A 17,175-nucleotide genomic window follows, 5' to 3' on the forward strand; every position below is an offset into this window, starting at 1 on the left:
CAAAAAACAGATACCGATAATAAAAAAAACTATAATAAAAAAAAACGATACCGATCATTTCCGATATTACATTTTAAAGCATTTATCGGCTGAAAATATCGGCAGGCCGATATTATCGGACATCTCTCATAATAAACAAAGTGCAAAGCCACAGGCTCAAACACGTTCAGTAAATAACTTAAATTTGGAACACAGCATCATCGTTTTCACAGCTTTTTGGTTGTTAGAGGCAGAGAGTGTTTTAATGTAGAGTTCAAAATCTTTTTTAAAGGCACAAAAAACAGGTCTCGTATTGATAAACTTACATTTATGAATATAAAACTTAGCCAATACTATAATGAGGTTGCAAAGGTAAAATTCATTTTAAAATTTTTTTTCATACAGTGTAAATCCAAATAGCACATCCTTAAAACAAAGCACACATTTGTCACGAATATTGTCCAGGATGAAGCGACAAAAAAAACACATATCAAATCTTTTTTTTCTTTTTTTAAATTTTTTTATAAACCTTTATTTATAAATTGCAACATTTACAAACAATTGAGAAATAGTAATCCAAATAAGTACAAAAACAGCGGCAGGGGGTTGTAAACTCAATAAAGTAACTAAAATAGAATGCAATATATATATATATATATATATATATATATATATATATATATATATATTTATATATATATATATATATATATATATATATATATATATATATAACAAAGTGCAAACTCAATAAAGTAACTAAAATAGAATGCAAAATATATATATATATATATATATATATATATATATATATATATATATATATATATATATAAGAAAGTGCAAAGCCATAGGCTCACACACGTTCAGTAAATAATTAAAATTTGGAACCACACATCCAATGTGAAAGAAGACTTGGCAGACATGTGCAGTAGAGCACACAAAACAATAAGAGAACTACCAAAGCCTAATTAATGATGATTGCTCTGAATAAGGCAGCAAAATGAGCCATTAAAAGATTAACAATGCTAATTTCAAGCTGTTAAAATATGTCTGCAATGCTTGTCGTTGCTTTTATTAACCTGTTTCCTGAAAATGGTTACCGTTCACATTTGAACCGACACGGTTTACCATGAATTGATTAACGTGGACCCCGACTTAAACAAGATGAAAAACTTATCCGGGTGTTACCATTTAGTGGGTCAATTGCACGGAATATGTACTGTACTGTGCAATCTACTAATACAAGTCTCAATCAATCAATGAAAAACGGTACACATTTGTGTTACCCGGGAATCGGTACCGATACTCAGCGGTACCAATTTTCCGTCATAGATATTATTTTCAATGATAAAATCAAATTTTTTATCGCCATCCAACCATCCATTTTCTACCGCTTGTCCCTTTCGGGGTCACGGGGCACAACCAAAATTATTCCGTACATGAGGCGCACCGGTTTATAAGGCGCACTGTCGCGTTTTGAGAAAATGAAAGGATTTTAAGTGCGCCTTATAGTCCGACAAATACGGTAAGTACGATCAGGATAAAAATGAAGGGAAAGGAAGGATGGAAGAAAAAGGAAAGAAAAAGGCAAAAAAAAAGAAGGACAAGACAAGGTAAGAAACAAAAACAAAAGAGGAGGCCTATCCAAAAAAAAAATTACAAGAAAGCAAATTCGGGTGGAAGGCGGGGTACACCCTGGACAAGTCGCCACCTCATCACAGGGCCAACACAGATAGACAACATTCACACACTAGGGCCCATTTAGTGTTGCCAATCAACCTATCCCCAGGTGCATGTCTTTGGAGGTGGGAGGAAGCCGGAGTACCCGGAGGGAACCCACGCAGTCACGGGGAGAACATGCAAACTCCACACAGAAAGATCCCGAGCCCGGGATTGAACTCACGACTACTGAGGACCTTCATATTGTGAGGCACATGCACAAACCCCTGTTACACCGTGCTGCTAAATCAATATTATTTTAATCAAATCACTTTCTATCTCCTGAATGGGTAATTTATGTCTATTATTGTTAGTATTATTTATTTTCAAATAATATAATACATGTTTATTTTTAGAATGTTATTTACATTTTAAATATTTATACCTCAAATGTTATTTATATTTTAAATGTTTTATTTTTGAAATGTTATTTACATTTTAAATGTTTATATCTCAAATGTTATTTATATTTTACATGTTTATTTTTTGAAATGTTATTAAAATTTAACATGATAATTTATTTTTGAAATGTTCGTTATATTTTACATGTTTATTTCTTAAATGTTATTCATATTTCAAATATTTATTTCTAAAAGGTTATCTATATTTTACATGTTTATTTTTGAAACGTTAGTTGTATTTTAAATATTATATATATTATATTAATGTATTGAAATGTTAGTTGTATTTTAAATATTATACATACAGTATATTATATAAATTTATTGAAATGTTATGTATTTATATTTTACATGTTAAATTGTATTCATTAAAACAATTTCATTTATTCAGTTTTTTAATCAATATTATTTTAATCAAATACCTTTCTATCTCCTGAATGGGTAATTTATGTTTATTATTGTTAGTATTATTTATTTTCAAAATTGTATTTATTAATATTTTACACGTTTATTTTTAGAATGTTATTTACATTTTAAATATTTATACCTCAAATGTTATTTATATTTTAAATGTTTTATTTTTGAAATGTTGTTTACATTTTAAATGTTTATATCTCAATTGTTATTTATATTTTACATGTTTATTTTTTTTAAATGTTATTCATATTTAACATGATAATTTATTTTTGAAATGTTCTTTATATTTTACATGTTTATTTCTTAAATGTTATTCATATTTCAAATATTTATTTTTAAAGGTTATCTATATTTTACATGTTTATTTTTGAAACGTTAGTTGTATATATATTATATTAATGTATTGAAATGTTAGTTGTATTTAAAATATTATATATACAGCATATTATGTACATTTATTAAAATGTTATTTATTTATATTTTACATGTTAAATTGTATTCATTAAAACAATTTCATTTATTCAGTTTTTTAATCAATATTATTTTAATCAAATACCTTTCTATCTCCTGAATGGGTAATTTTTGTTTATTATTGTTAGTATTATTTATTTTCAAAATTGTATTTATTAATACTTTACATGTTTATTTTTTGAATGTTATTTACATTACATTAATATTTATACCTCTAATGTTATTTATATTTTACATGTTTATTTTTTGCAATGTTATTCATATTTAACGGTGTTTATTTATTTTTGAAATGTTCTTCATAGTTTACATGTTTATTTCTCAAATGTTATTTGTATTTCAAATATTTATTTCTAAAATGTTATTTATATTTTACATGTTTACTTTTGAAATGTTAGTTGTATTTTAAATATTACATGTATTGTATTAATGTATTGACATTTTAGTTGTATTTTAAATATTATGTATATTATATTAATTTATTAAAATGTTATTTATTTATATTTTACATGTTTATTTTTTAAATTGTATTCATTAAAACAATTTCATTTATTTAGTTTTTTAATCAATATTATTTTACTCAAATACATTTCTATCTCCTGAATGGGTAATTTTTGTTTATTATTGTTAGTATTGTTTATTTTAAAAATTGTATTTATTAATATTTTACATGTTTATTTTTAGAATGGTATTTACATTTCAAATGTTTATACCTCAAATGTTATTTATATTTTAAATGTTTATTTTTGAAATGTTATTTACATTTTAAATGTTTATATCTCAAATGTTATTCATATTTAAAATGTTTATTTATTTTTTAAACGTTCTTTATATTTTACATGTTTATTTTTTAAATGTTATTTATATTTCAAATATTTATTTCTAAAATGTTATTTATATTTTACATGTTTATTTTTTAAATGTTAGTTGTACTTTAAATATTGTATATATTAAATTAATGTTTTGAAAATTTAGTTGTATTTTAAATATGTATATTACATTAATTTATTAAAATGTTATTTATTTATATTTTAAATGTTTATTTTTTAAATTGTATTCATTAAAACGATTTCATTTATTTAGTTTTTTAATCAATATTATTTTAATCAAATACTTTTCTATCTCCTGAATGGGTAATTTTTGTTTATTATTGTTAGTATTATTTATTAATATTTCACATGTTTATTTTTGAAGTATTATTTATATCTTACATGTTTATTTTTTAAATGCTATTTCATTTTTTATGGATACTGTTTTACGCTATAGTCATTGTATTTTTACTATTTACAATCAATCGATTGCAACTGTTTGTCCTATAGCGGCGCCTCCGCTACAGTCAGTCATTATTGTTGTTTTTTTAATTGTTACTATTAATCACATTGTATTTTTTTTCCTAATTTGTTATTCCTTCTTTTCTTCACCTCCTCCATCATTCCTTTTGTCAGTGCGACGGCTGAAGTGCTGCTGCTTAGGAGAAGAGGTCTGGCCTTGTCACCGTAGTAACCCCGCTAGCAACCGCTCACAACCTTGCAGAGAAAGTAGGAGACATGATACATAAACTGTCTTGTTATTTATCATATCATACTCATTCAGTTATTATAAACCACTACGTCACAGCACATTAGAATTATAATATTTTAGAGGTTGAAACCACTGTACTGTTTGTCTGTACCTGAGCTGCAGTGTTTGTTGTCACCGCTAGATGGCACTGCTCCTCTCCTCCTCCATCACTTCCCTCCTTGCCAGCCTTGCCTAATTCTTCTTCAGCGTCTGAGTGAGATTAAAATCCAGAGAGTGTGAGGATTAGCAGATCGATAGCAGAGACAATCTTCTTTCCCTCCATCTTTTCCCACGACCTCCCCATCCCCCCGTCACTCAAACCACTGATTGCATCCTCTCACTGTCCACTCATCATCTTATTTATCATCATGCACACGCGTGAAGGCAGGAGGAGAGAGAAGGTGAAAAAAGAAAAGGGAGGAAAGGAAGTGAAGGAGAAGAGGGGGGAGTGAAAGGAAAACATGGATGGGAAATGTGAGGAAAAGGAAAAAAAGAGGGTGATAAAAAAGAATGGAAGGAAGGAAAAGAAGGATGAAAAAGTGAGAGTAAAAAAAGAAAATGAAATGAACTGGCAGGGTAAGAGGCAGGAAACAATGGAGGAAGGAAGAAAAGGAAAAGGTCACTGAAAGGAAATGAAAGGAAGTAAGAAAGAAGGAAAGGGGAAAAAAGAATCAGAAAGAGGAAAAACCAATAAATGGTAAATGGGTTATACTTGTGTGGAGGGGGGTGTGGCCTGCGGGCCTGCAGCGAGGCAGGGTGTGCCCGGACCGGCCTCGACGTCAGCGACAGGTGCGTAGATGGCCCACCTGGGCCTTGTTATCTAATCACCTGTCGCCATACTTGCCAACCTTGAGACCTCCGAATTCCGGAGATGGGGCGTGGTTGCGGGGGCGGGGTTGAGGTGCAGGCAGCATACCCCTTCCCCTTCAAGCTGTCCTGGATGAAATGAAATTCTTTTTTCCAATCATTTTGGAACTTGCAAACGTATATCTTCTTCTTACTCGTCGTCGCCATGTCTCTTCTTCGTTCTTCTGCTTCGTCTCCTTCTTGTTGTGTGTGCAGTTGTGCACTGAGCTCCGAAAGCCGTAGGTGTTATTGTAGCGTCCCGGGAAGAGTTAGTGCTGCAAGAGATTCTGGGTATTTGTTCTGTTGTGTTTATGTTGTGTTACGGTGCGGATGTTCTCCCGAAATGTGTTTGTCATTCTTGTTTGGTGTGGGTTCACAGTGTGTCGCATATTTGTAACTGTGTTAAAGTTGTTTATACGGCCACCCTCAGTGTGACATGTATGGCTGTTGACCAAGTATGCCTTGCGTTATCATTAAACCAGTTAAAAGATCATACAACATGTCAGCATTTCTTGACTTCTTCGAGTAAAGACCATAGTTAAACCCGTCCAACGCTACATTATTATGTGACCGGGCCAGCACGCTGTTTATATGGAGGAAAAGCGGGGGTGTATATTGTAGCCAGGAAGAGTTAGGGATGCAAGGGATTCTGGGTATTTGTTCTGTTGTGTTTATGTTGTGTTACGGTGCGGATGTTCTCCCGAAATGTGTTTGTCATTCTTGTTTGGTGTGGGTTCACAGTGTGGCGCATATTTGTAACTGTGTTAAAGTTGTTTATACGGCCACCCTCAGTGTGACATGTATGGCTGTTGACCAAGTATGCCTCGCGTTATCATTAAACCAGTTAAAAGATCATACAACATGTCAGCATTTCTTGACTTCTTCGAGTAAAGACCATAGTTAAACCCGTCCAACGCTACATTATTATGTGACCGGGCCGGCACGCTGTTTATATGGAGGAAAAGCGGGGGTGTATATAGTAGCCAGGAAGAGTTAGGGATGCAAGGGATTCTGGGTATTTGTTCTGTTGTGTTTATGTTGTGTTACGGTGCGGATGTTCTCCCGAAATGTGTTTGTCATTCTAGTTTGGTGTGGGTTCACAGTGTGCCGCATATTTGTAACAGTGTTAAAGTTGTTTATACGGCTACCCTCAGTGTGACCTGTATGGCTGTTGACCAAGTATGGGTTGCATTCACTGAAGCCGCATATAACATGTGACTGAGCCGGCACGCTGTTTGTATGGTGAAAAAGCGGACGCGTCGAGAGTACGCTAAAGGTAGTGCCAACATGGCACGCCCTCAATATTGTTGTCCAGGTGAAAATCGGGAGAAATTCGGGAGAATGGTTGCCCCGGGAGATTTTCGGGAGGGGCACTGAAATTCGGGAGTCTCCCGGAAAAATCGGGAGGGTTGGCAAGTATAACACACTCACACACATATACGGGTTATCATTGGGATTGGGGATCAAGTTTTTCATCATCACTTGTGGGGACCACCCTTTCTACAGGTTGTGGAGGCATAAAAAAAATGGTGTAAAATGTCCACTGCCCAGTTAGCTCATACACGTCTTTAAATCTCTGGATTGATGAAGTAATGTGCTGATCATTCTTACTGGGGACTCTTGGGGAAAAGAGTTCATATGGTTCATGGGGACCAAATTTAAATCATTTTGCATAATTCACACAAATTTGTACGTGACTACTGAGGACCATTTAAAAAAAAAAGAAGAAACGGGGATAGCAGATCCATTCTATGTGTCATACTTGATCATTTCGCGATATTGCCATATTTTTGTTGAAAGGATTTAGTATAGAACATCGACGATAAAGTTCGCAACTTTTGGTCGCTGATAAAAAAAAGCCTTGCCTGTACCGGAAGTAGCGTGACGTCACAGGTTGAAAGGCTCCTGACATTTCCCCATTGTTTTCAATGCAGCGAGAGCGATTCGGACCGAGAAAGCGACAATTACCCCATTAATTTGAGCGAGGATGAAAGATTCGTGGATGAGGAACGTGAGAGTGAAGGACCAGAGTGTAGTGCAGGGCATATCTTTTTTCGCTCTGACCGTAACTTAGGTACAAGCTGGCTCATTGGATTCCACACTCTCTCCTTTTTCTATTGTGGATCACGGATTTGTGTTTTAAACCACCTCGGATACTATATCCTCTTGAAAATGAGAGTCGAGCACGCGAAATGGACATTCACAGTGACTTTTATCTCCACGACAATACATCGGCGAAACACTTTAGCTACGGTGCTAACGTGATAGCATCGGGCTTAACTACATATAGAAACAAAAGAAATAAGCCCCTGACTGGAAGGATAGACAGAAAATCAACAATACTATTAAACCATGGACATGTAAATACACGGTTAATGCTTTCCAGCCTGGCGAAGCTTAACAATGCTGTTGCTAACAACGCCATTGAAGCTAACTTAGCAACGGGACCTCACAGAGCTATGCTAAAAACATTAGCTATCCACCTACGCCAGCCAGCCCTCATCTCATCAACACCCGTGCTCACCTGCGTTCCAGCGATCGACGGAAGGACGAAGAACTTCACCCGATCATCTATGCGGTCGGCGGCTAGCGGCGGCTAGCGGCGGCGTCTGCTATCCAAGTCAAAGTCCTCCTGGTTGTGTTGCTGCAGCCAGCCGCTAATACACCGATCCCACCTACAACTTTCTTCTTTGCAGTCTTCATTGTTCATTAAACAAATTGCAAAAGATTCACCAACACAGATGTCCAGAATACTGTGGAATTTTGAGATGAAAACAGAGCTTTTTTGTATTGGATTCAATGGTGTCCGAATACTTCCGTTTCAACGATTGACGTCACGCGCAAACGTCATCATACATAGACGTTTTCAACCGGAAGTTTAGCGGGAAATTTAAAATTGCACTTTATAAGTTAACCCGGCCGTATTGGCATGTGTTGCAATGTTAAGATTTCATCATTGATATATAAACTATCAGACTGCGTGGTCGGTAGTAGTGGCTTTCAGTAGGCCTTTAATGTTCAAGCAAATCCTGCATCTTCTGTGACATTACTGACAACTGCTATTTAGCAGTAATGAAGTTGTCTGCAACTCCAACTACCATATATATTCTGAATGTGAATCCTACTTTATAATCATGCTGTATGAAAATGTCATCCTAAGGAACACTAAACCAGATTTAGTTTTTGGAAAAATATATTAGTTTGAACTAAGGATGGATACCATACAGAATCACAGTACTATTAATGCCAGGATAACAAATGTTTCATTTAAAAAGGTTTCCCTTTAGGGGACCTGTTTTTTTTGTCCCCATACCGTCAGTGGTCCCCTAAAGGTGACTGTGTAAACAGAAAGATATCCCCATTAAGTAAGCATTGCCAGAACACACACACACACACACACACACACACACACACACACACACACACACACACACACACACACACACACACACACGCTCTACTTCACACAGAATGTTGCTACAAAGGCAAACAAAGTCAGGAGCTTTTTAGTGTGAATGCACATGAAAGGACCTGAACTTGCATTATCGTGTGTGTGTGTGTGTGTGTGTGTGTGTGTGTGTGTGTGTGTTTATACATAGTTCAGAGTGGGACAGTGGCGTCTCTTCCTGAACAGACGCCAACTTCCTGTGTCCAACTGCGATACAAGCTGCCCACACACACACACACACACACACACACACACACACACACACACACACACACACACACACACACACACACACACACACACACACACACACACACACACTTATATAAGGCAGCAATAAAGAGTGAAAGTCAGCAGAAGAAACGCGCACACACACACACACACACACACACACACCAAATTAAGCGTACAAGGACCCTAAATTATGCACCTCATTAATATGCACGTGTAAAGCCGCGTTATTGGTTCCTGTGGGCTCGTTAAGAGTCTAATTAGAGACGACCACGTGACACGGCTATGGAGAAGAAGGCCAGCAATCATGGAGGGGAATCTTCTGTGTCATGCAGGAGGAGAAGATGGTGGGAAGGGAAGAAGAAGTCACGGGAAGTGAGCGAACTGAGGCTTAAAGACGGGCCGATGGAATAGGAAGGGGTTAATTAAGTCATAAAGCAGGGGTGTCCAAACTTTTTCCACTGAGGGCCACACGTGGAAAAATTAAAGCAAGCGGGGGCCATTTTGATATTTTTCATTTTCAAACCATCACAAAATATATGGATTTTTTTTTTTTTTACCTTTAGGGCTCCCGGGGACCATAAAGGCTCTCAGTCATTAAAATGTTAAAAATAAGTCAAATTATAATTTTTTATTTTAACGCTTACAGTAAATCTCTATATCAACTTCAGGTTGATATGAAGTAAAAAAAAAATAAAAAAAAGGTTTTATGCCTCTTTTGTCAAAGAAAACTTGTTTTTTTTATAGTAAAACTGAAATATGCAGTTTTTATTAATTACAGCCATAAAAGATCAATAATGAGGGACACCATTGATTTTAATTCATTATTAATTTTGAAGTGTAAAGATAAATAATAAATAATTTTGAAGTGTAAAGATAAATAATAAATAATTTTGAAGTGTAAAGATAAATAAAATCTCATGAAATATATTTGGGATCAAAAAGGTACCCCACTCAAAGTGATACATTTTTATTAGTTTTTTTTTTTTTTTTTTAAACTTTCAACACTTAAGTTACGAGATCAACTTCAGAGATATTTGTCAATTTTATGTTTGAACTATTATTTAGTTTTATGCTCTTTTGTCAAACAAAACTTAGTTTTTATATGGCAACCACACAATATATGCAATATTTTTCCCACATAAAACATTTTAAAGTGACATTTTTGAAGTAATTGGAGCCTCGAAAATAATTCATTCTAACATAGATTTTTTTTTTGTCTTTTTTTTGTTTGTTTTTTTAGCAATGGCAAAAAAAAAAGAAAAATGAAGAAAGACAAAGGAAAAGAAAAAAACAGCCTGCATGGCAGCTATGTGTCAACATTGCCATTTTTTCTTGTTAGATTTCACCTCATTCCACTTTTTTTTAAGTGTTTTTAAAACATTTTTGCAATAGCATTTCCAGAATGTGTGGCGGGCCGGTAAGCAATTAGCTGCGGGCCGAAAATGGCCCCCGGGCCGCACTTTGGACACCCCTGTCATAAAGCCTCTAGGATGGCCGCAGCTTGACCCTGGAACAGATGAATCAAAGCAACGTCAACATGGACTCACTTCTTCTTGCACTCGCATGCAAGTTATAATAGTGACAGTTTTGACCCCGGAACAGACCGTCTATGTCACAGCAACAAGGGACTGCATTTGCAAAGTTGAGGCTGAAGTTATTGTGCAAGACATGGTCGCTACAGAAGAAGCAGGCAGTATGTTTACGTTTTGTCTTGCACGAGCGGAGAGGAGAGGGATAATAATTCCATTATGATTAGGATCTGTAGTTTATGGTTCATTTCCCTGGAATTAAACTACTACACTGTTCTGTGTAAGTGTGTGTGTGTGTGTGTGTGTCGGCCACCGTCTCCGACGCTGTGCTCCGAATGCTATAAATAGCGCCGATCCGCCGCCATTCATTTTGTGCACTGGATAAGGCGTACCCTGGCTTGTTGAAGACATCATGAATGAAACATCAGCAGCTTGAGGCGTGGCACTACCATCCACACTCCTGCCTCCTCTCCCCCCCTCAGGTGGTCTCTTTAATGGCCATGAATGATGCATCGCGGCTGATATCCGACCAGGAGAGGACAGAAGGCGGCGGACGATCGAACAGGAAGCGATGAATAAATCACAAAGGTGAAAGGGGTACGCCGTAATGCCACCTTTTCACAAACTAATAGATATTAAATGTGCATTGTACAATTATTAAATTAATTAATTATAATAAATAATAAACAATTATCAAAAAAATAGCATAAGTGTAATTTATATTATGGAATCGATATAAATATATTCAAATTAATCATCCATTCATCCATCAAAAGTGTGTTGGATTTTTCCCATCATGCTTTGTAATGGATTAAATGGCCTTAATCTGATTTTATGGGACATTTTTTCGAATATCCACAAATTGTGTTGTATTGTGTTATGTATGACCATGTCTGTTGGCATTTTTTATTGGTTCGATTTGTCTTTTTTGCACCATGACTAGGGGAGGTTGTTTGCATTGGGTGATACAACAAAATGCTGCCCTTTTAAGCATGATAATTAGAGATGTCCGATAATATCGGCCTGCCGATATCATCGGCCGATATATGCGTTAAAATATAATATCGGAAATTATCGGTATCGGGTTTTTTATTATCGGTATCGTTTTTTTTTGTTTTTTTTTATTAAATCAACATAAAAAACACAAGATACACTTACAATTAGTGCACCAACCCAAAAAACCTCCCTCCCCCATTTACACTCATTCACACAAAAGGGTTGTTTCTTTCTGTTATTAATATTCTGGTTCCTACATTATATATCAATATATATCAATACAGTCTGCAAGGGATACAGTCCGTAAGCACACATGATTGTGCGTGCTGCTGGTCCACTAATAGTACTAACCTTTAACAGTTAATTTTACTAATTTTCATTCATTACTAGTTTCTATGTAACTGTTTTTATATTGTTGTACTTTCTTTTTTATTCAAGAAAATGTTTTTAATTTATTTATCTTATTTGACTAATTTTAAAAAAAAGTACCTTATCTTCACCATACCTGGTTGTCCAAATTAGGCATAATAATGTGTTAATTCCACGACTGCATATATCGGTTGATATCGGTATCGGTTGATATTGGTATCGGTAATTAAAGAGTTGGACAATATCGGAATATCGGATATCGGCAAAAAGCCATTATCGGACATCCCTAATGATAATCGGTCCTAGTCCTAATTTACTCATGTTGCCCACAAAATGGTGATAAAGCAGCGGCATATAATTTGACTTTTAAAGCTTGATTCCTTATTAAACTCACGACGCCCAGGTATATTATGTAAATGATATAAATATATTCAAATTAATCATCCATTCATCCATCCATCAAAAGTGTGTTGCATTTTTCCCATCATGCTTTGTAATGGATTAAATGGGTTTAAATCAGATTATTATTATTTTTTATATGGTGCATGGACATTTTTTAAAATATCCACAAATTGTGTTGTATTGTGTTATGTGTGACCATGTCTGTTGGCATTTGTTATTTTTTGCACCATGACTAGGGGAGGTTGTTTGCATTGGGTCATATAACAAAATGCTGCCCTTTTATGCATGATCATCGGCTCTAGTCCTAATTTACTCATGTTGCCCACAAAATAGTGATAAAGCAGCGGCATATAATGTGACTTTTAAAGCTTGATTCCTTATTAAACTCACGACGCCCAGGTATATTATGTAAATGATATAAATATATTCAAATTAACCATCCATTCGTCCATCCATCAGAAGTGTGTTGCATTTTTCCCATCATGCTTTGTAATGGATTAAATGGCTGTAAATCTGATTTTTTTTTTTTATATATACAGTATATGGTGCATGGACATTTTTTCGAATATCCACAAATTGTGTTGTATTGTGTTATGTGTGACCATGTCTGTTGGCATTTTATTGGTTCGATGTATTTTTTTTGCACCATGACTAGGGGAGGTTGTTTGTATTGGGTCATGATAATTAGAGATGTCCGAAAATATCGGACTGCCGATATTATCGGCCTATAAATGCTTTAAAATGTAATATCAGAAATTATCGGTAGGGACAAGCGGTAGAAAATGGATGGATGGATGGGTTTCAAAAAGTAAAATGTAGGACTTTTTAAAACGCCGCTGTGTACACGGACGTAGGGAGAAGTACAGAGCGCCAATAAACCTTAAAGGCACTTCCTTTGCGTGCCGGCCCTGTCACATAATATCTACGGCTTTTCACACACACAAGTGAATGCAATGCATACTTGGTCAATAGCCATACAGGTCACACTAAGGGTGGCCGTATAAACAACTTTAACACTGTTACAAATATGCGCCACACTGTGAACCCACACCAAACATGAATGACAAACACATTTCGGGAGAACATCCGCACCGTAACACAACATAAACACAACAGAACAAATACCCAGAACCCCTTGCAGCACTAACTCTTCCGGGACGCTACAATATACACCCCCTGCTACCCCCTTCCCCCCACATCAACCCCGCCCACCTCATGCTCTCTAAGGGAGAGCATGTCCCAAATTCCAAGCTGCTGTTTTGAGGCATGTTAAAAAAAAATAATGCACTTTGTGACTTCAATAATGTTGGCATTTTTTTCCGTAACTTGAGTTGATTTATTTTGAAAAACCTTGTTACATTGTTTAATGCATCCAGCGGTGCATCACAACTAAATTAGGCATAATAATGTGTTAATTCCACGACTGTATATATCGGTATCGGTTGATATCAGTATTGGTAATTTAGAGTTGGACAATATCGGAATATCGGCAAAAAAGCCATTATCGGACATCTCTAATGATGATTGGTTCTAGTTCTGATTTACTCATGTTGCCCACAAAATGGCGAGAAAAAAGCAGCATGTAAACAGACTTTTAAAGTGAATTGCGGCTTGATTCCTTATTAAACGTAGTTTGGACACCCCTGGTTTATGTTAAACAAATAATAATATTTGTGATTAAAACATGGTTTTATATCGTTTGAAAAGGTTGTAACCTGTAGCGAGGTTATATATAATTATTGATTTAAAAATAAACAAAGACTAAGATTACTGATTCAGTGTTCATATTTGAGTGGGTGTAGTGGGAAAAGTTTGGTCAAAAAGGTTAAGAACCCTTTATCTAGGCTTTGTGGGTAGAAGAATCACTCCTGTTCCGTCATGTTGATAAGCAGTCTGAGATGCCAACAACAATATTTCTGGAGATAGACGGCAAGATGGAGGCAGAGACGGTGCCAAATAAAGAGAGGAGCGATCTGGAGATTAGTCAGTGAGAGTGTTTGCAGTGGTAATGTTGGGAAGGAAATCCAACCCTGTGACAGGAAGTGTTCGGCGTGTGCCAGCTTGTTATTATGCAACATGTCTCAGAGGGACACCATCCTTAGAAAAACACCCAAAAGCAAAGGTTGCTTTGAGTTTGAGGCCACACTGTCACTTACGTACGCCATGTTTGCTCCACGTTTAAGGCGGCAGCGTTGATTCAGCAACACCACTTTGGGCTTCTTTGTGTTCCACTGTCAAACACAGACAAGTCGGCTCAAGGCCAGAAGGAAATAGAGAGGAGTGAGTAAGAAAAGAAGCCAAGGTGACAAATGACTGCGATCTGATTGGCTGACATATGAGGAAGTTAAAAAGCTTTTACCTTTACTGCCTTGAGTGTCAATATAGCGGGCTAATATCCGAATAAAGCGAGCAATTGATCTCAATAACAACAACATTAACACTCGTCAGGCTTATTGGTGCTTCGATCAATAAGCACCAGCAAACACGTCGTTAAACAAATAAAGCTGGCAAGCAGGATCCGGGAAAAGCCGCTGTTAAGACTTCTGAATGCAAAATCGACAAAGAAAGAACTCTGTTTACAATGTGCTAACAATTCCTACAAATACAAAAATGTTAGAATAATTATGTATATATTATCACACAACTCTTATGCTTAAGGGCCGTTGCTATAGTTATTATCAATTGTGCTGAAGTTGTTATTTTTCTATCTGTGCAAAGCCAGTCTCGTATAAGTGTTTGTTTCCAGACTCGGCCTGCTGACCGCCAAGGCCGAACATCGAGTGCCGTGACGCAGCCGAATGCTTCAGACTCATATATCTTTGTAGTTAACACATGCTTACTGTTAGCATCATATTGTTAGCATGCTAGCATGCTAATATTAGTGTTCAAATTTTTTTTGCAAATTTTGCAGCCGTACACCTCAGATTCATATAACTCGGTACTTGACAGACGCTGACTGTTAGTATTCTTACGTTAGCATTAGGGATGTCCGATCATATCGGACTGCCGATATTATCGACCAATAAATGCTTTAAATGTAATATCGGAAATTATCGGTATCGGTTTCAAAAAGTAAAATGTATGACTTTTTAAAGGCCTACTGAAAGCCACTACTACCGACCACGCAGTCTGATAGTTTATATATCAATGATGAAATCTTAACATTATAACACATGTCAATACGGCCGGGTTAACTTATAAAGTGACATTTTAAATTTGCCGCTAAACTTCCGGTTCGAAACGCCTCTGAGGATGACGTATGCGCGTGACGTAGACCGGCGAACACGGGTATGCCTTCCACATTGAAGCCAATACGAAAAAGCTCTGTTTTCATTTCATAATTCCACAGTATTCTGGACATCTGTGTTCGTGAATCTGTTTCAATCATGTTCATTGCATTATGGAGAAGGAAGCTGGGCAAGCAAAGAAGAAAGTTGTCGGTGCGAAATGGACGTATTTTTCGAACGTAGTCAGCCACAACAGTACACAGCCGGCGCTTCTTTGTTTACATTCCCGAAAGATGCAGTCAAGATGGAAGAACTCGGATAACAGAGACTCTAACCAGGAGGACTTTTGACTTGGATACACAGACGCCTGTAGAGAACTGGGACAACACAGACTCTTACCAGGATTACTTTGATTTGGATGACAAAGACGCAGACGTGCTACTGTGAGTATGCAGCTTTGGCTTTTTTTTGCGTATGTACGTAACTTTTTTTAAATATATAAGCTTTATGAACCTTGGGTTAGGTGAACGGTCTTTTGGGCTGAGTGATTGTGTGTGTTGATCAGGTGTTTGAATTGTATTGGCGTGTTCTATGGAGCTAGGAGCTAGCAGAGGAGCTAGGAGCTAGCATAACACGTACCGTACCGTACGTGCGCGTCACGTACGTAACTTTTTAAAAATATATAAGCTTTATGAACCTTGGGTTAGGTGAACGGTCTTTTGGGCTGAGTGATTGTGTGTGTTGATCAGGTGTTTGAATTGTATTGGCGTGTTCTATGGAGCTAGGAGCTAGCAGAGGAGCTAGGAGCTAGCATAACACGTACCGTACCGTACGTGCGCGTCACGTACGTAACTTTTTAAAAATATATAAGCTTTATGAACCTTGGGTTAGGTGAACGGTCTTTTGGGCTGAGTGATTGTGTGTGTTGATCAGGTGTTTGAATTGTATTGGCGTGTTCTATGGAGCTAGGAGCTAGCAGAGGAGCTAGGAGCTAGCATAACACGTACCGTACCGTACGTGCGCGTCACGTACGTAACTTTTTAAAAATATATAAGCTTTATGAACCTTGGGTTAGGTGAACGGTCTTTTGGGCTGAGTGATTGTGTGTGTTGATCAGGTGTTTGAATTGTATTGGCGTGTTCTATGGAGCTAGGAGCTAGCAGAGGAGCTAGGAGCTAGCATAACAAACACGCAGGTGTTATTATGCAGGATTAATTTGTGGCATATTAAATATAAGCCTGGTTGTGTTGTGGCTAATAGAGTAAATATATGTCTTGTGTTTATTTACTGTTGTAGTCATTCCCAGCTGAATATCAGGTACCGTGAGTATGCAGCCTTGGCTGCTAAACATTCGATAACTTGACCGTATGTGCGCGTCACGTACGTAACTTTTTAAAAATATATAAGCTTTATGAACCTTGGGTTAGGTAAACGGTCTTTTGGGCTGAGTGATTGTGTGTGTTGATCAGGTGTTTGAATTGTATTGGCGTGTTCTATGGAGCTAGGAGCTAGCAGAGGAGCTAGGAGCTAGCATAACAAACACGCAGGTGTTTTTATGCAGGATTAATTTGTGGCAT

The sequence above is a fragment of the Entelurus aequoreus genome, linkage group LG18, assembly GCF_033978785.1.
Source record: "Entelurus aequoreus isolate RoL-2023_Sb linkage group LG18, RoL_Eaeq_v1.1, whole genome shotgun sequence".
NCBI classification, from domain to species: domain Eukaryota; kingdom Metazoa; phylum Chordata; class Actinopteri; order Syngnathiformes; family Syngnathidae; genus Entelurus; species Entelurus aequoreus.